At 41.3% G+C, this 21,387-nt stretch overlaps 1 long non-coding RNA gene across 2 annotated transcripts; it reads right to left on the reverse strand.

Annotated features, from left to right (window-relative positions):
- Positions 1-2,736: 2,736 nt before the first annotated feature.
- LOC121712896 lies at positions 2,737-21,027 on the reverse strand. Of its 2 annotated transcripts, XR_006032672.1 has the most exons (6): positions 20,769-21,027; positions 19,462-19,551; positions 18,840-18,912; positions 13,427-13,541; positions 3,096-3,187; positions 2,737-2,999 (listed from the first exon to the last, which is right to left on the reverse strand). It is a non-coding gene; the product is annotated as an uncharacterized LOC121712896 (long non-coding RNA). The 2 variants fall into 2 exon arrangements; XR_006032671.1 differs by lacking the exon at positions 20,769-21,027 and having other exon boundaries at positions 19,462-19,727.
- Positions 21,028-21,387: the final 360 nt, after the last annotated feature.

Genomic DNA, 21,387 nt, shown 5'->3' on the forward strand with positions numbered 1-21,387 from the left:
AAAAACATCACTCTTATCAATGTCAAGTTTATTTATATAGCACAATTTAAAACAACCTGTGGTTGACCAAAGTGCTCAAAAAAATAAAAAATAAATAAAAAGATAATAATAGTTTAGGCTTTACTTAAAGATTCTAAGGTGGTAAAAAGATGAGGATATACCGAGCTTTTTCATAATTTGACCATTATATAGGATAATTAGTCCTTTCAGGCAAGTCCCTCCACTCGGCGGCCATACGCTTTTTGGGCACTTGTCGGGCATCCATTTCGGCAGAAATGCACGTACGCAAGGCTTCACGACACCAATCTTGTTCCAGCGGCGAGATCACAACACATGATTGGCACGATGTCTTCACAACACACCATATGATTGGCTCAATGTATTCACATCACACCACATGATTGGCTTAATGTATTCACATGTCGACGTTTTGCCGAGGAAGGGGTGTGATATTACAAACTAGGCCCATGCATTTCTACGAAGGATTTTTTGAGTGCTCCTCATTAGAAAGTCTCTGATTTGACTGAGTGGAAACATGTACAGTGAGAATAAAATACAACCAAGCACTGATCCCTGTGGAACACTAGATAAGGGGGATGAACACTGATAAAAATATTGAGCCTGATCTACTTAAAAAAGGTAAGGCAACTTTTTGCATCAGATTAATATGTAGTTAAAGCAAGTCTGGTCTTTGTATAGGCTACTTAATTTCTTTTGTGTAAAAAATGAGTTTTGTAAGTAAAGTCAATATTAATTTATCAAGTAAATTCAACTTAATTTTTCAAGTAAAGTCAACTTAGTTTTGTAAATGACTGAACCTTATTTTATGAGTAAATTCGACTTAATTAAACTAAGTTGACTTTACTTGCAAAGTTAAGTAGACTTTACTTCCAAAACTCATGTCTTACATTCAAGAAATTAAGTAGACTATACAAAGACTAGCCTTGCATTATATACACAATCATCTGATGCAAAAAGTTGCCTTACCTTTTTTAAGTAGATCAGGCACAATATTTTGTATCATGTTTGGTCTACCTAAAAACTTAAGTATGTTTCATCTATGTGTTCGAAAAGACAATCCTCTTATCACATGTCAAGATATGCTGCTGTGGAGCCAAGTGTAGACCATACTGATAAAAAGACAGGAGCTGCAATGATTAGTTGATTGATCAATTAGTTGCTAACAACTAAATTTGTCAGCAATTAGAATTTTCTTTGAGTCATTTTTTTAAGAAGAAGAATCCCAGATTATCTGATGTGAATGTTTTAAATTGAGAACTGGTGATCAGGACAAAACAAGACATTTTAGGTTGCAACTTGGGCTTTGGGAAAGAGTGATCGATTATTTCACCATTTTCTTACATTGTATGGACGAATCCACAAATCAATTTATCAAGACTATCGACAGATTAATTCATTGGTTGCAGCCCAACACTGGAAACTGAGCAACCCACATGAGTCAAACAATCTCAGATATAACTAGAATTGCGGTTCTGAGGAACTGCAAGAGTGGGTTTGATCAGGGGCATGGAACTCGGCCTCATCCAAGGATTCCAACGGTACCTCATTTATGAAAATCGGACATACGGGTCAAAAGTTACATGCACACACCTTCATATACACAGACAGCCCAGCCCAGCCCATTAGACATTGCCAGATGGCTTAGAACTTGCATGAATTCTGAACATTCCGCCATTCATTTCAATGGGGCTGAAAAACGCAGAAAACCGGGAATAACGCGAAAACGACAAGGGCGAGCGACACGAAAGTGACAAGCTCCCTACACCGGTTCGGGCCTGAATTTTTGGAGTTGGAACCGCGTCGATAGCTCAAACGGTCTAGGAGCAGTAGTTCTTACAAAAAGTGGGTGAACAGGAATAATAAACTAGAATTGCGGTTCCAAGGAACTGCAAGAGTGCACAGTAAATCGGCCAGTGTTAATTTTACTCTATGGGTGTTAATTTGAACACTATTCCAGAGTTTATATAATCCTCACTCATCAGTGTTAAAATAACACTTGCCATAGTGTTGCCGTATTAACACTAGCCTAGTGTTTCATAATTAACTCTATCAGAGTTAAAATTGTGTATCATTAACTCCATCAGTGATTCATAATTAACTCTATTGGAGTAATTAATTAGTTTCTAGAGCCATATATTTATCAAAATAAACATATTAAACAAACCACAGCAAATTAATTACTTTTCTTTTTTTATTAACATTTGCCATGATATGGCTCAAATAAATGTGCAGAGGTACAATATATATGCCAAAGTTTGGTCCATAAGCATTTTGTTGAGCAAAGGCCTTATACAAATCATTGACTTTAACAATAAAACAATGTTCCTCACAATCCATAACCACATATGCATGAAAATGCTCTGCAACACTGAGTAAACATTTCATAAACAAGAAATAAAACAATATAATCAAGTTTTTATAATCGAGTTTTTTACAATTTCACAAACTTGTGTTTTGCTTCAAACCTATAACTAGAGATGTGCAATAATGGGCCAATTTTCCATAAGCAAGACAGATAATGCACCATGAAGTGATGTTACATGTGGGTATACCCAAAGTCCTTTTAGGCAAGTCCCTCCACTCAGCAGCCATATTGCAACGCATTTTGGGCACTTTCGGCAGGCTTCACAACACCAATCTTGCTCCAGCGGCAAGATCACAACACATGATTGGCACAATCAATGTCTTCACAACACACCACATGATTGGCTAAATGTATTTACATGTCCACGTTTTGCCACGGAGGGGGGTGTGATATATGTAGACAACACCATATGTTACAAACTAACCCCATGCATTTCTATGGAGGATTTTTTGAGTGCTGTGTCTCCTCATTAGAAAGTCTACCTCCTTAAAAAGCTCATGGTGTTCATGTATTCCAAGGCTCCCGAGCTGTTCTTGACCAAACGCTGCGACACTCGTTGCTTTAGGCGCCATGCCAGATAGCCCGTCCCTCTTCCAGCATCGTAGAAGTGTTCCTGCAAAATAATGTGGGCAAGAACTATGATTATCCAGATCAATAGTTGAACATTATTATTATATATAACCTTAAATGGAAATGAGTAAAATCTTACATAGCCATTGGTGGAGTAAGGATCCCTGAGATTAGGAAACAGTCACAATGCCGAGTGCATATCTTTTTCTTTGACTTCGTAGTGGTATCCTTCTAAAAACAATAGGAAAATTATATTAGATATATTCAGACAACATTACAAGCTATAAAATGGAAGAGTGATTAAACATGGATTATGGATAAAATATAGACTTAACGCTTCTTGCCACTAAAATATGCTTAAGTAATATTACATTACATTAGGCTAACACATTTTTAACCAAAGCGACTAACATCCAAGATGGGGCGCGTACACACGCAGCGACCTCTCTCTGTCCCAACCGTACGGTGTTTTGTTCGTTTAAAAAGTGTTTGTCCGAAAGTTTTACGAGTTCGTCTCGTCTTACTACGTCGTACTACAAGTACAGCAGGCAGTTTTTAATTGACATCTGCAAAAGCAAGTTTTGCAGCGTTCTGGACTTTGCAACAGAGACGCTAAAGGAACTCGGACTACTCCGGCCTGCAACAACACCGGACTCGCCTGCTACTCCTCCCCCGGAAAGAAAGCGTCGGAAGCGGTGTGCGAGGAAGCAGAAGAGGGGCAAGCGCGGAGGCGTCCGGGCCAGGCTAGCGGCCAGCCCAACTCGCCCAGCCATACCATCCATTCTCCTGGCAAATGTACGATCACTGGACAACAAAATGGATCACATACGACTGCTGAGATCAACGAACCGCACAGTAAGTAACTGCTGTGTGCTCGTCTTCACTGAGACTTGGTTAAATGACAACATTCCGGACTCTGCTGTACAACTGGAGCAGCTAGCATGCTATCGAGCAGACAGGGCCATTGTAAAGGGAGGTAAATCACGAGGAGGAGGAATCTGTGTTTACATCCGTGACGAATGGTGCCGGGACACTGTAGTAGTATGCAAACACTGCTCACCACTGGCAGAGTTTATGATCATAAAGTGCCGTCCTTTTTACCTGCCAAGGGAAATTACTGCGATTCTGCTAGTCGCAGTATACATCCCGCCTACCAACAACAACAGCGATAAGAACGCGGCTCTTAGTGAACTGTACCAGGCTGTCAGTGAACAACAGACGGCACACCCAGACGGTTTCACCATCTTCACTGGAGATTTTAACCATGCTGATCTCAAAACTGTACTTCCAAAGCTACACCAGCATGTTGATTTTCCAACAAGAGGAGATAACATCCTGGACCTGGTCTACACTACACACAAAGGAGCATACAAAGCCACCCCCCTCCCCCACATTGGACTTTCAGACCATATCACTGTTATGCTAATGCCCGCATACAGACAAAGGGTAAAAGCGAACAAACCGGTTCGTAAGCAGGTAAAAGTGTGGCCTGAGGGAGCCTCAGGTTTCAACTGCTTTGACACAACAGACTGGGAAATGTTTAAGCAGGCAGCCACTTACAACAACCGGACAGACATAGAGGAGTATACAGACACTGTAACCTCTTACATCACCAAGTGCATCGATGATGTGACCCACACAAAAGACATCATCACTCGGGCTAACTGGAAGCCATGGCTGACAGGGGATGTCCTCAGGCTGCTGAGGGCCAGGGACAAAGCCTACAGAGCTGGGGATGAAGCTGGCATGAAAACAGTGAGAGCCAACCTGTCCCGTGGCATCAAGGAAGCAAAAAAGGAATACACTCACAAGATAACCACCCACTTCAAAGACAGCAGGAACGCACAAAGCCTATGGCAGGGCATTCAGGCCCTCACGGACTACAAGCCCGCGCCACAGAGCTGTGAGAGCAACATCCCTCTGCTCAACAACCTGAACCGCTTCTTTGCTCGCTTTGAATCACAAAACAGCACCTGCCCACAGAAGACCCATCCCCCTCTACATGAGCAGCCCCTGTGCCTCTCTGCCGACAGCGTGAAGAGGACACTTGCTGCTATCAACACCCGTAAGGCAACAGGTCCAGACAACATCCCAGGTCGTGCGCTGAAGGACTGCGCAGGGGAGCTTAAGGATGTCTTCACAGACATCTTTAACACTTCCCTGAAGCAAGCCATCGTCCCATCATGTTTCAAAGCTGCCACCATCATACCTGTGCCGAAGAAAACTGCTCCATCCTGCTTCAATGACTACCGCCCTGTGGCACTGACACCCATCATCATGAAGTGCTTTGAGCGGCTTGTCATGTCACATATCAAAGCCATTCTCCCCCCCACCCTGGACCCCTTCCAGTTTGCATACCGAACCAAGCGGTCTACAGAGGATGCAATCTGCTCTGCCCTCCACCCAGCCCTCACCCACCTGGAAAAAAGAGACTCATATGTGAGATTGCTGTTTATAGACTTCAGTTCTGCATTCAACACCATAATACCACAACAACTCATCTGCAAACTTGACAAACTGGGACTCAGTACCTACCTCTGCAACTGGCTACTGGACTTCCTCTGTCAGAGGCCCCAAGTAGTACGTGTTGGCAACAATACCTCAAGCAGCATCACACTGAGCACAGGGGCCCCCCAAGGCTGCGTGCTCAGTCCGCTGCTCTTCACCCTGCTGACGCATGACTGCACTGCAACCTACAGCAACAATCACATAGTGAAATTTGCTGACGACACAACTCTGGTGGGTCTCATCACCAAGGGCGACGAGACTCAATACAGGTTGGAGGTCGACCATCTGACCACGTGGTGCAGGGACAACAACCTCCTGCTGAACGTCAGCAAGACCAAAGAGATTGTTGTTGACTTCCGGAGAGGTCACACCCAACACCTGCCACTGACCATCGACGGTGCTTTGGTGGAGAGAGCGAGCAGCACCAAATTCCTGGGGGTGCACATCAGTGAAGACCTCTCCTGGACCACCAACACTGCATCACTGGCGAAGAGAGCACAGCGCCGCCTGTACTTCCTGCGGAAACTCAGGCGAGCAAGTGCTCCACCAGCCATCATGACCACATTCTACCGAGGCACCATTGAGAGCATCCTCTCCAGCTGTATCGCTGTGTGGGGCGGAAGCTGCACTGAATACAACAGGAAAGCCCTGCAGCGCATAGTGAACACAGCTGGAAGGATTATTGGTGCTTCACTCCCCTCCCCGAAGGACATTTACACCACCCACCTCACCCGCAAGGCGACCAAAATTGTGAGTGATGCAAGTCACCCCGCTCACAATCTGTTTGATCTACTGCCCTCTGGGAAGAGGTACAGAAGCCTGCGCTCCCGCACTACAAGACTCACCAACAGCTTCATACAGTGGGCAGTGCTTCGATTTGGCCAGCTTCACTCGCGGTCCGCGCGTGGGATCACGCGGTATCACGCGACTTTAATTTGTATTTTTCCAGTGAGACGCTGCAACAACCCAAACAACCGGTAGATGGCTCAAGTGAGCAGGGTGTCTCGTAAAAAGAAATGGAGCCTGGAAAACCCTACACAGACTTCACTACAGACTTTAGCAGACTGGTTTAGAAATAATGTAATAGCCAGAAATATGCCTGCTCTGCCCTAATAAAGAAATATTTGGTTAACTGCGAGTGAATCCCGTTTGCAGCCGTAGAGACGCAGGACAAATTAAACATTCTGGTTTTCTCCGAGTGCAACGATGATAGACAGACATCATTTGGACAAAATATAGAGTATTAACCTCCATTGCTCAGCCAAATGCCTTCCTGTTACATCCTGTTATCACGGAGTTACAGGCGATAAACGATTTTTGATGGTCACAAGTTTACTTCATTAGGGACTGTTCGTTATTTATTTAAGGGGCTACTGGAGGAGTTTTGGGAGCATTAGTCCAAAAAGACGTGACCCTCCCTCGCCAGCAATACATTTTTCTATGACCCTCCAAAGTGATTATGAAAAAATCACTGTCAACTTTTTCCGGGTTTGTCGCCTACTGTATTTTAACGTTTTCACATATTTGCCCATAAGCCGTTTATCATAGGCTATCACGAAACCAAACTACAAAGGCGAACACTTTAACAGGGGGAATTAATTGGGCATGAATCATGCTGAACGCTATTTCGCTACCTTAGAATAATAAGGTTCTATCTGCGTTTTGAGTAGGTACAACCGGGACGATTGAAACTGGGACGAATGAAACATTCCGGTTTTCTCCGAGTGCAACGATGATAGACAGTTTGGACAAAACATGGAGCATATTAACCTCCGTTGCTCAGCCAAATGCCTTCCTGTTACGTCCTGGTATCACGGAGTTACAAAAGCGATAAACGATTTTTGATGGTCAAGTTTACTTCATTAGCGGTTTATTTTTTTGGATTATTAAAGAGTGTTTTTCATTTAAAGGTTTGACTTCGTGCTTATTCAGTAGAGCATTTAGTGCTCTCCCCAATCCCAGACGTTCACAGTGCATGTTTGTTTGTAATGGATGCAACCGCGAGATAGGCTATGCATTTGACAATGAGTTGTTAACAGAACCAAGACATATAGCCCAGCAGCAATCTAGGGACTGGTCGTTATTTATTGAAGGGGCCACCGGAGGAATTTTGAGTGCTTCAGTTGGAAGTTGCATGACCCTCTCTTGTCTGCTAGAAATTGTTCAATGACCCTCTGACAGAATTGTTAAAAAAGACATGACCCTCCCCTGCCAATTGTCTTCCGCCCGCGCCACAGCCACACACTTTGTGATAACGTTCTTAAATCAATCTTTCCCGTGAGCTTGCATGCTACCAGTCCTTCCTTTTCAAATGTGTTGCGCCTGTTTGCACAATTTCACAAATAATCATATGTGATTAATAGTATGACAAAAAAATCCCTGTGCACGGGGACCGAAACAATGCATGCCAACTTTTTCCGTGTTTATCACGTATTTTAACTTTCCCCGCTGTCTTGCCGTTTTAATGTTTTCCCGTAGAATATCCCATATTTTAATACTCTCATAACAGCCCTGCCATCGGGCCTGTCTCTGTGTTGCCCTGTTGCTACCCCTTGCCCTTCCAACGAAACAGATGTCTTCAAATCATCGTTTTCCTTGCTTGAAGGCGAACTTAGAGTGATGTTAACCTATTTAAGTTTAACGGCGCGATTGTCATGAGAGCACGATTCATTGGCGCTTGCATGTTCGGCCTTATGTCTACGTGCGCACCTGAGGCTACTCAGCTGCAAGAGAAATAATTTCCCCTGTTTGTATGTTCACTGCAGGTTGGCCTACCATAACTTACCAACTCTGCACTGTAGACTGGCTATTTATATTTTTCTGTGAAATAAGCAAATGTATTTGTTCAACTTTATGAAGCAGAATTACGCATAGGGTACTTGGAACATAATACATTTGACAAAGGACAGATGAATGTTGCTAGTGACAAAATATTAACTTTCAGTGTTTTACGATGTCTTTGTCATGGGGAAGTGTTTTTCCCCATGCATTTATTCTAGGTTACTGTCAGTGACTGCCGTGAGAGAAGCGGGTTCTGTGTTTCGTTCATGTCAGTGACTGACGCGAGAGAAGCGGGGTCTGTGTTGTGTTGTGTTGCGTTGCGTTAATTTATTTTCATTGGGCATACCGTGCCGTGCCGTCCACAGCTCTTCAGTTCTGACAAAGCCAAAATTACTCCTTTTGAAACAATGAGTGCAGGAAGCGCGTTTGTATGGTTATATTGCTTGACGGGGGGGGGGGGGGGGGGCGTCCCAAGCAGCTTTCAGCCATAAGGCTACTTTGAGAACATTTCAATTCACCCGACACTAATATTCAAAATGTTGAAAACTATTTCGGCATAGCCTATAAAGCAGTTTAATTAAATGGAATGTTAGTTGTAAACAAACGAGCTACTTGGTGAGGCTTGGCCTCACAGATGCGCTCGTGCCTTAGATGGCAGGAAAAATCTTCACGATAGGCCTATTAACTAACCACCCGATTCACGTTGGCTGGGGGGAAGGGGGGCCATCAGACAATTGTGCCCAGTTAATCCGGCCCTTCCCCCAAAAAATCACACCTTCCCACCTCTGACAGCTTAAAAGAAGTCAAGATGACTCCTTACTCACAGACCTATTCACAAACCTGCGGTTTTGAAATCCTATGCAGCTACAGGAGCTTCCAATCGCGAGGAAGCAATTTTGCATTGTAGGCATAACTAACATGCAATAACGCCGCCAACAACAACCAAAACTAGGCTAATCATTGTCAACATGTAAATTAAATGTAACATTAGTGTGAATCAAATTAAAATGTTCTCTTTTGCAAACGTAGGCATAGTAACAGAATAATTTAATAATGTTACAAAGATACTACATCAATCCGTATGTTTCATTGGGCTACTAGGCTATTTGTTTTGCCTTGATTCATTTAGGCTAGGCCTTTTTATTCAGGGGCCGTATTCACAAATAATTTTAAGGCTAAAAGTAGCTCCTAACTGGCGAATTTAGGAGCAACTCCTAAAAATAATGGGCGTGTCACTCCTAACTTCAGGACTCCTAATTTTTTCACAAAAAGTAATTCACGAAGCATTTTAGACCTAAATGTAGCACCTACTGTAAGTCTGGGACAGCTTAAGTCGAGAGGACTCCTAACTCACTAAGACCTATTCATAAACAGCTTTTTTGTGGCATTTTACATTGCAATGTTTTGAAATAGCCTATGCGCAACAGGAGCTTCCAATCGCAAGGGAACAATTTTGCATTCATAAAATGGATGCAATAACGCCACCAACAACAACCAAAACTACTCATTGTTAACATGTAAATGAAATGTAACGTTTCATTGTGAATCAAATTAAAATGTTCTCCTCTTTGCAAACGTAGCCTAGGGATATGGTGACAGATTAATTTAATAATGTTGCAAAGGTAGGCTACTGCATCAATCCATAGGCCCATGTTTCATTAGGCTACTAAGCTATTTGTTTTGCCTTACTCTTTATTCATTTAGGCTAGGCCTTTTTATTCAGTTATTAATCATCTTCCGTCCTTCGCACTACTTGTGTAGCGCACGCATTCTCCGACCTGTCACCTGTCAGTCATCATCGGAAGAGAGGTGTTTGGAATTCCCGCGTTACAATCGTCAGCCAATCAAGGTGGTCACTTCAGTCAAGCTCGTGCATGAGTAATGACGTCACCCATAGCCACGAAGACTCACTCCTAGTTTAGGAGTTGTCTGAAAGGCTTTGTGAATAACTTTTAAGAGAAAACTCCAATCTAAAATCTTTAAGTGCGATTTAGGAGTAGCCTACTCCTAGTAGTAAGATAAAAGCCTTTGTGAATAGCCTACGACCCCAGTTATTCATCATCTTCCGTCCTTGTGTAGCGCACGCATTCTGAGACCTGTCACTCATCATCGTAAGGGAGGTGTTTGGAATCATGCCCGCGTTCCAATCATCAGCCAATCAGCCAATCAAGGTGGTCTCGCTTGCCCATTTACCCAAATTAATGGTCGAATATTACTGATGATCATTGTTATTTAAGAACATGCAGTGTGCGTAGGGTACCAAAACATCTTGCTCGTAAAAAAGCATCATAACGCACATTCTGGCGGGTCTGTTATTTACTGTAGGCTGCGCAAACCACATGCCTTTATTTTGGGCAAGCCTGCATTAATTCATTCATTCAACCTTTATTTATTCTCGGAGGGTCATTGAGGGAAGCCCTCATTTTCAATGAAGCCGAAATTACAGAAGCGAAGCAAAGCGCTCCACAAACAAGACAACATTCGAGGCCTTCTGTTGAAGAATTTTATATAAAGCCTGCGCTGACAGTAATCCTCCTGCCCCTGATAGGCCTACCACAGCTGTGGATAGTGTGGAGTGTTCAAGTAATAAAACAATCCAATGTGTGTCTCAATTGTCCCCTGCTGACCACCTCACACATTTCTCTAGATTTTGCAACGAACTTACATGACACAATGCCATAAAATATGCCAGTTTTAGGACACAGAATAATGTTTGTAATGATACCAGGTAGGCCAGGTATTGTCGAAGGTGCATGGTGAAGTGAAATTCTTACTTTGGAAAACAAACATTTGCCGATATCATCGCCGATCATCAGAATATTACAGATTCTGTGTTCTGGACTGTAGGTAACTTGTTAAGCCAGTGGTTCTCAAACTTTTATTTCATTCCCCACTTTGATCAAGGGGCATGACTGATGATAGTGGAGATAACGTGTTATCCCGAGGCTTTTTCAAGTAAGCATCTTCGACGGTAGTCTATTAAAAATATAAGTTTTCGATGTCCCAAACGGAGAGCCATACTTTATTGTTTTTAACGATCTCTATGTTACTCACAAAAATGTAGGCATGGGGACATGATGAAGTAGGTTATCCAACTGTCGTGTGTTAAATTATTGTGATTACGAGCCAGTGGTTTTCAAACATTATGCGTGACTCGGACATCTAACTAAATGCAACAGGCTCATATCGTCCTCGCATTCGCAAAATGAGGACCAGTGTTTTGTCAAATTGCAAATAGCTATTCGTTTTAACTATTTTTTTTACAAAAAGCACTTCATACTATCTTAATCTTGGAATATGGGGAGGGAAGTGGCGCGTCTGCAGTCAGCCAAATATGAATGTAATTCTGCGGCATAAAGCAGATGTAATTGTTTATTGTACAGAAAAATAAAAATGACATGTCAAGCAGTCAATTGACTACATTGCAGTCAAGAAGTAGGCCAAATTAATTTACGAAACCAAAACGTGGGTCATAGTTGTCTAAGCCTCTATTGCGTAGCCTGTTAAAAACGTAGCCAGATAGTATTAAATCGGCAACAACATTGTTTTCTGCAGAAGCCTACCCAAGGCTACAGATTAATTCTGAACAGTTATTTCTCTACTGGCTCAATTATCACACCACTGTTTTGATTTGCGTAGTTGCGTTAACCCCAACACTGACAATAATGTAGACGGCAAATTTCGATTTTCGTGTAGTCAAGCCTTAAGCCATACCCAAGTAGCCTAAATCGAGGTAATGTTTAATTATGCCTGATTTATTTTGTTATTGAATTCGTAGGCTGGGATTACTCTCGGCAACAATTATGTAAGGGACGGCAGGCAGAGCGATGTACAGTGGCAGAGCGACGCACAGTGGCTGAAAGTGGTACTAAAGCTTCACGCAGCTTCACGCCGCGTAATGCGCGAATGAAGTGGTCATTTGAAAGCGATGCCCACTGTACACCAAGCTGTAAGGATGCTGAACTCTCTCCCTCCTCTCCCCCCTCCACCCTCAGCTACATAACATCCTGGACATTGGACCCAAAATGGCCGCCTGCACTACTCCACTTGCACACTTGCACACTTGTACACTTTACAACTTGGTGTTGTTGTCCTGAAAACACAACACTTCTGCTGCTCTTACATAACTTGCACCACTATGCCACTTTCTTTCTTACTTAGGTCAAACAGAGCTACCCAAGCCTTTTATTGGCCTGACTTTGCACTAGCATTTTATTGACTGTCTATGCACAATTTCAACCAAATTTTGCTGCTCTTATTTTTTCATTATTATATGTGCCCTCTTATTTACTTATTTACTTACTTTTTTGTTTACTTGAATGTTATGTTTGTCTGTGGACCTAAATTGGTAAAATATGTCTTGTCTTCACCGTGGGATAGTGAGAAACGTAATTTCGATCTCTTTGTATGTCTGGAACATGTGAAGAAATTGACAATAAAGCTGACTTTGACTTTGACTTTGAACATGGTAGCAGTTTAAGTTTTAAAGCAATTCTCTCAACAATTTTAGGACCATTTAAAAACAGTAGAGTACAGTAAGAATAAGTGCATCAGTGAGTGCTGTTTTTAAACAGTTGAGTGTCAGTTCAAGACAGGTGGTAAGTACTAGGATCAGCAAGACTTGTTGTAAGTAGTGCTATGAGAGGAGATGTTCTCTAAAGAGCTGGGTCTTCAGGAGTTTTTTGAAAATGGAGCCACTGTGTAGTTGGTAATAGATATCCCTACAGCTAAGGTTCTGCCTTATAGCATTTATCAACCCCACAATCACCAGTTCAATATTGTTTTTACACAGCAATTCTACTACCTAATACCTGGATTAAAATACATCAATTTAGGGTTTTCTTGTCACTCTGCAGGCAGGTTGTGTGAGGCTATATGTGCACAATAATGATTTTTCATTTTATTTCACATTACATTATTCACCCTATTACATGCACTCTATTTTTCTCACTCAAACAGTCAATTGTGATGTTATGTTACAATGTTCTCTCACTTTGAATGAATGGAACGATAACATTGGATCAATGTAAAAATGGCACTATCACTGAAAAGTCTGAGTAGGGATGTCCTGAGATAACCCCACCCATGGAATCCCTCTCGTTCAGTCAGAAAAGAGTTAATAGTTTGACTGGACCTAACTGTTGTATACAATTAGATTAATTTATTCAAAACAAAACATACCCATGGACCAGGATATTCAGAAGATGCCTTCTTGTACAGTGTGTCAAGGTGCTCTACTATACTCCTCCATTATTTCCTCTCCCATTTAACTCTTCTCCAGAACCTCCTGGACCATCTATGCGTAAAAAAAGAAACAATAACAGTGATACACTTGTAAAGAGAAAACTTACATGCACCCTCTAAAAAGTGTAAATCCAGAGTACAAACAAGAAAGCTAAGAGGGCAGCTAGAACGTCAAAAAACAAACGCTATTTAATACCACTGATAGTGCTCAAAATATAATTACACTTCTGTGGTTGTGTGATGAGGGTCTCCACAGACAAACAGAAGTATTGTAAACTTGGAAAGTGTACAGAGAGGTTATAACAAGACCTGTATCTGAAGGAAGCAAATTGCTTGGCTTCGTGTTCCAGTAGCATGAAATCAGTGGGATTTTGATCTTGCAGCACTGGATCTGCAAGCAGATCTGACTGAATCTAATAAACATACTTTACGTTCAGCCAGATCTGTGCAGAGCTGCAAGATTGAATGTGCCCACTGATTTGACACTACCGGAACACAAAGCCAGGCTTCTGCATTTTGGAGACGAGACAGACAAGGATTTCTCCTAGTCAAGTCAAGTCAAGTTTATTTATATAGCACATTTCATACACAGAGGTCATTCAATGTGCTTTACATAAACAAAACCAAACGATAATAACAAATAAAAGCATAGAAGGGCAATATAGTCAAAGAATAGTTAAAAGGTAAAGATCATAATAAAAAGAAAACATAAAACACAAGGTAAAATCATTTAAAAATAAAGACTAATTAGTAAGCAAAAACAAAGGCAAAAGTAGTAAAAAAAGTAATAAAAGACAAAGTAGAATAATTATCGAGGCAGATTCAGAATTTGTAACTCGGCACAGTTAGCAGAAAGCGTCTGAGAACAGTTTGGTCTTAAGTCTAGATTTAAAACTGGCTACAGTTGGGGCCTTTTTAATGTATCCGAAAGTTGGTTCCACAGCTGAGCCGCATAGCAGCTAAAAGCTGCTTCACCATGTTTAGTTCTAACTGTAGGTTTTACTAGCAGGTTTTTCACCTGGGACCTGAGAGGACGAGAAGGTGTGTACTGCTGAAGCATGTCTGACAAGTATTTAGGTCCTGCTCCATTTACTGATTTATAAACAAGCAATAGTGCTTTAAAGTCAATTCTGTGACTTACTGGAAGCCAGTGCAAGGACTTAAGAATTGGAGTAATGTGGTCAGTTCTTTTAGTTTTTGTTAGAGTCCTAGCTGCTGCATTTTGTATCACCTGAAGCTGTTTAATAGTCTTTTTAGGAAGGCCTGTGAACAGTCCATTGCAGTAATCAACCCTGCTGGAGATAAATGCATGAATGAGTTTTTCTAAGTCATGTTTTGACATCAGCCCTCTGAGTTTGACAATATTTTTGAGGTGGTAAAAAGCTGATTTAGTTATCGCTTTCATGTGTAATACACCAAGGTTTTTAACAGTATCCTTTGCCTTCAACCCTTTTGTGTCAAGGAGAGTGGCAACCCTAAGTCTTTCCTCATTTTTACCAAATATAATTACTTCAGTTTTTTCTTTGTTCAGCTGAAGAAAATGTTGAGACATCCAGGTGTTGATTTGTTCTATACACTGACACATAGATTCAAGAGGACCATAGTTGTTTGGTGATAGAGCTAAGTAAATTTGTGTGTCATCTGCATAGCTATGATATGAAATCAAATTATTTTGAATGATTTGTCCAAGTGGGAGCATATAGAGGTTGAATAATAGTGGCCCCAAGATCGACCCCTGGGGAACACCACAGGTCAAGGACGTTGGTGTTGAGGTACAGTTTCCGATGGCAACAAAGAAGCTCCTTTCTTGTAGATATGATTTTAGCCAGCTGATAACTATGCCTGTAAATCCAACCCAGTGTTCTAGTCTGTGTAGTAAAATATTGTGATCAACAGTGTCAAATGCTGCACTAAGGTCCAGTAGCACTAGGACTGATGTTTTACCTGAATCTGTGTTGAGGCGTATGTCATTGGAAACTTTAATGAGAGCTGTTTCAGTGCTGTGATTTGCCCGAAAACCAGACTGAAAGTAATCAAAATACCCATTTGATGTTAGGAAGGTGGTTAATTGATTAAAGACTACTTTTTCAATAATTTTGCCAATAAAAGGTAGATTGGATATGGGCCTGTAATTGTTTAGCATGGAGGCATCCAGGTTATTCTTCTTGAGAAGTGGCTTTACAACAGCTGTTTTTAGTGACTTAGGAAAAGTGCCAGACAGCAATGATACATTTACAATTTGAAGGACATCCGCCGCTATGAGGTGAAAAACAGTTTTGAAGAAATTGGTAGGCAGAGTGTCTAAGACACATGTGGAGGGGCTGAGATTCTGTACCGTTTTTTCAAGTGTTTCGTAGTCTATCAAGCTGAACTCTGACATCAAGTTTAGTTTCCCTCTGTTTGTTGCTGGAAGTTCAGGTTGTTGAATTTGTAATTGAGCAGATATGTTGAGTCTGATTTTGTCAATTTTACCTTTAAAAAAAGATGAAAACTCATTGCATTTATTAGTTGAGAGAAGTTCAGGCGCTAATTGTGAGGGGGGATTTGTTAACTTATCAACAGTTGAAAATAGAATACGAGTGTTATTTGAACTTCTATTGATAATGTTAGAAAAGAAAGACTGTCTTGCTTTGCATATTTCAGAGTTATATGTGCGGAGCATCTCTTTATGGATTTCATAGTGGATCTGAAGTTTGTATTTACGCCATTTTCTTTCAGTCTTCCTACACTCTCTTTTTAGAAGTTTAACTGCTGGATTTTGCCTCCATGGTGCTTTCTGTTTGTCCTTAACTTTCTTGAATTGTAATGGAGCAATGTCATCCATAATGTTTGCCATTTTTGCATTAAAGTGATCAAATAAGTCTTCAGAGTCTGACAGTTGACTTGACTTTAGTGAAAGTGCTTGCTCAAAGAGAGCACTTGTCTGATCATTTATGATTCTCCTTTTTACCATCATAGCTGTGTTTTGAGTGTGTGGGGACATAGACACATCAAAGAACACGCAAAAATGATCAGATAAGGCCAGGTCTTTAACAGCTGTAGAGACATCGAGACCCTTTGTGATAACAAGGTCGAGGGTATGGCCGAGAGAGTGTGTTGGCCCCTGTACATGCTGTGTTAGGGAGAAAGTATCGATTAGTGCAATGAATTCCTTGGCATAATTGTTTTCAGGATTATCCACATGCAAGTTTAGATCCCCTGATATAATAAGACAGTCATACTCTATGCAAACAACTGATAGCAGTTCACCTAGCTCTTCAAGAAAAACTTTAGCTGAATGTTTTGGAGGCCTGTAAATTGTCAGTAATAAAATCTGAGGAGAAGACTTAATGCATGCACACAGATATTCAAATGAAGTAAAGTCACCGAATGACGACTGATTGCACTGAAAAGACGTCTTGAAAATTGTGGCTATCCCCCCACCTCTTTTATTTGCTCTGGTAGCACTCAAAAAACTGAAGTTTGGGGGAGCTGATTCGATGAGAGTAGCAGCACTGTTTGCTTGATCTAACCATGTCTCAGTTAAAAGTAAAAAATCAAGGTTGTGTGTGCAAATTAGATCATGAATTAAGAATGATTTGTTTGAAAGAGATCTGATATTTAGGAGTGCTAGTTTTGTTAGTTTAAGTGTTGGGGAAATATGATCCATGGGGGAAATCTGAGGTTGATGTGGTACGGGTAGGAGATTGGACTGGTTTACCCTATAAGCTCGATGCATTTGTGTTCTATTTCTTGTCAATACAGGAATAGAGAATGTCATGGGCTTACTGGGTCCCGGCATGTTCTCAAAACTACTGTCAGTACCATTTATATTGCAGGGACCCTGAGAATATCATGCAATACAGTCATCATATAATTGTCCCCTGCTGCTGCCATCTGTATTTTCCACTGCACATTCCATGCTATATGCCGGCTGAGAAAATGAACTAAGAGGTTGCTGCTGCTTAAGAGATCCTTCTAAACGGGGAGGGGGAGGGCGAGGGGGTGGAGGTGCCCTTCGCTTCTTTGGTGCTAATGATCTTGGGTTAGTAAAACTCTGCATGGCTACTGGTAGCAGTCTCTCCATTCTTGCAGGGAACATCATGTGCTTGGGTGGGGATGGTGATGGGTATTCAGGGGATCCTGTGGAGTTTGAGTGGGTGGTGGGATGAAGGGGTGGGGATGGGGATGGGAGATTAGGGGGGTTTGTGTGGCCTGGGGAGTTTGATTGGGTGGGGACGTGATTGGGTGTGGGTGGTGATGGGAAATCAAGGAGGTTGGGGTTGAAAATTGATCCAGAGTCTCCATCTGCCTGCTGAGGTTCTGGGAAGTTTGTTGCAGATGCTCCGCTTTCAGCATGTATTCCAGTAGTGTATTCCATGTTGTTGTGTCTTTGTGGTGACAAGGAGACGACAGAGGTGGGGAGGGGTATTGGTACTGGTGTTACAACATGACCCTTCCTTTCTGATATCCTCTCAGCAGCTTTGATAGGTGCTATCTCCTCATGCTCATCACATCCATTTGTTTGCTGAGATTCCAGGGAGTTTGACGCCAGTGATTGACTTTGAGTCATTTTAGCAGCACCCATCTTATCTTGTCCAGTGGACATGGCTTGGCATTGTTGAGCTGGTTGTTTATGTTTCTCCAAGGTCTGCATTTCAGTGGAGGCTAGCGGGTGGTTATCAGAGGGCCCCACAGCAGGGGAGGTTGGGCATATCTCTGTTTCAGCCTGTGCAGAGTGTTTTGGTTTAGCTGAGTTGTTGATGTCATCCACTTGTTCCGTCTGTATGGCCACTGAGCGCTTATCAGAGGCTCGGCTCAAGGTTGGCAGAAAAAATGTTGGGTGCAGGAGAGAGAGGTGATAGTATTCGGTTAAGATCTTGGCCCCAGTCCAACTCAGCTCTGTGCTATTTGGTCTGAAGTATTCCCTGCGATTCCAAAAAAGGTTAAAATTGTCAATAAAATTCATCCCAACTGAAAAGCATGTTTTTGCGAGTCGTTGATGGAAGGGCATGCATCTTTGATTCCAAAGTAGAAATCCTCTGTTCTAGCTCAGTACATTTTCGGCATGATCTCCTGGCTCTCTGGCCGGAGGAGCGCATTTTGTTTTAATCCAACTTCAAGGTGAATTGCCGTTCAGTTTTTGCTCGTTGACTTGGCTGGCTCATTTAAATTAAAAAACTAACCACTAAAGTTTCAGATTTAAATGTACTGGTTTCACTGTCTTTGCTAAACTAGCTTGTAAATGAAATAAAAGAATGAAAAAGAGTGGAAATTGCTAAAAGGATAGGTGAAGCAGGAGCAGTGTGAAATGCGTCCTACTCGCTTGAGTAGGAGTTGAGAAAGTGATATTTTAATTTTAAATGCTCACCTGTTTGGCCTTTTTCTGCTGAATCTCCTATGGCAGAGGTGTTCTCTTCTTTTGCACCAGTGGATTGATGTGCCTTGTTTTAAGAACAAGAAAAAAAAAATTGGAATCTTAAAGGGCTGCTTTAAGAAATTCGGTCCGATTTTATTTCACTTAATTCAACTAAAGGGTGACACAATCTTTTTTTTTTTTTAACCTTACCCACTTTATTTGGCATGAACAACACATTTCACAATTTTCTTCATCAGGTCCATTAGGACCTAAAGCCTTCACGCCATATAAAGTCAACAAAATATACCCTCCAGTGTGCGATTTATACTAGTTTTTGACTTTTTAATAGTTATACTGCACACCATCAGCACCTGCAAAAGGGCTGTGCACAGGGATTTTGAACTTTGATTGATTTCAAATGTATTTCTTAAAAAGGATCATAAGGATCTGCATTAACTCCAGCCAGGATACAAAGTGTGCGTGTGAAATCATTAAGAAACATGCCTAAGGTCAGGCTGATTCATAGTCTAAACAAGCTAGAAAAAAGAAAGAAGAAAAAAAAGCTTTGCAATATGGCTGCCGAGTGGAGGGACTTGCCTAAAAGGACTTTGGCTAAACTCACATAAAACCTCACCTTCTCGAATTAAACTTTGAAAAGAAAAACCAAGAGTTTGAGGTACTTTTTTCTCCATGGTACTGGACATTGATGAGCATTTTGCTGACCCTGTTAAAACAAAGAAAATGATTACATCAATACAAGAACAACAATGATTTGACTATCAGCAGTATATCAACTAACCAGCAAAGGACTTCTAAACTTTATTCTGACATTATTTACCACAGGTTACCAAATGTTTCAACCGCAAGTGTTTTGTCTTAAAATATGTTCATATAATCCCTACTTTTTAAGCAACATGACTGGTAATAGCTTAAATAATTTCATTAGGCAGTAAACACGTCTACATTTTACCATATCCATAAAAAACTGCTCATAATTTCAGAGAATAAACATTTCTTACTCTGCTCAGCTGTAACGTTATGCCTGATGGACTGAATATCCTTATGCATGTGCTTGCAAGCTATTGAGCCACAATTTCTACAAATATCTAAAATTAGTATCAGCTAGCTAACTTCTATACTCTTTGGCTTACCTGCACCCTTTATAAGTTAGGAAACAAAGAAATTGATCTAACCCAAATAAAGCCAACAGACTCTAACAGAAACTAATACCAGTGCCATACAGAGAATGGAGACTGCACCAAACCAACCAGGCTAACGGTTACCTTACACCTCTGTTTGCTACAAATGCCTAACAGTTAAACGAATGCCCTCGTGGTCTCAGCTAATGTTAGCTAGCAGCAATTTTTTATGACCAAGCAATAATGTTCAGTTCAACCAAACGTCAATGAGTCGACAGACTGTTATAATTAGTCAGTCAACAGATCCATTTGTGCCAGGTGAGCATTTGGCAGCACACTAACGTTAGATCGCTATGAACAGTGGAGTTCTGGCTGTAACTAATGTTAATCAGCTAGGCTACGTTAGCATGTTAGAGCTATTCCCTCAGTGGGTATTCAAATTCCAACCGCCTTTTCGAATTTCAGAAAGGACTTTAAGACGTTGTCGACTCCAATATTATATTAATGTCAGTTTACAGTTTAAGTATTACAAATTAACATAAACTTAACCATTTCAATTTGATAAGGTTATAACCCACCGAAGTTATGTTAGCTTGCTGGATGTTTTACCAATAATTTTCTGAGCTAGCTAGTGCTAGCGACCTTGCTACTAGCTAGCGACCAAGCTAACGTCACCAATATTTCATAGTAGGTAAAACACGTTGGTATGAAAACATATACCTGTGATGTGACATTACTTAATTGTGTATTTGTCGTAGTTTTCATGCTAGCTTACAGAAGTAGAGGGAACAAATGAATTTACCTTTTACTATCCCACGCTGTACTTCAATGGCGTCCATCTTCTTTTCAAAAATCTCAACTGAAGGACCGGAAATGTAAATGACTCCACCCCAGAGTTCGTACATTCACACCCACTTAAAACACTAGGTTGTGAGTTTTAATTACACCGTGGGTGTACATGTTTGTTCAAACAACTCCCGAAGTTACACTAATTAACACTAATGAACACTGAAAAATATGTCTCTGAAAAATTAACACTTAATAACACTGTCAATTTTACTGTGTGGGTTTGATCAGGGGCATGGAACTCGGCCTCATCCAAGGATTCCAACGGTACCTCGTTTATGAAAATCGGGCACACGGATCAAAAGTTATCTGCATTAACGCAACATCCAAAAAGCTAAAACGCATAAATAACATGGTTGCTATGCTGGTTGCTATGGTGGTCGCTAGGTTGACATTACAGGGGTGGTTTCTAGGTTGTTGCTAGGGTAATTAGTTAGTTGCTAGTAAGCCATCTTAAGCTGACTGCATAAAGTGATTATTTTAAGAGATACATTTTCAAACCAGAACTGTGTATACAGTAGGTCATGGTTAAAAACGTATCAGAATCTCAGAAATAATCACGTAATGCAGCCAGT

This window comes from Alosa sapidissima, chromosome 7, assembly GCF_018492685.1.
Source record: "Alosa sapidissima isolate fAloSap1 chromosome 7, fAloSap1.pri, whole genome shotgun sequence".
Taxonomy (NCBI): domain Eukaryota; kingdom Metazoa; phylum Chordata; class Actinopteri; order Clupeiformes; family Clupeidae; genus Alosa; species Alosa sapidissima.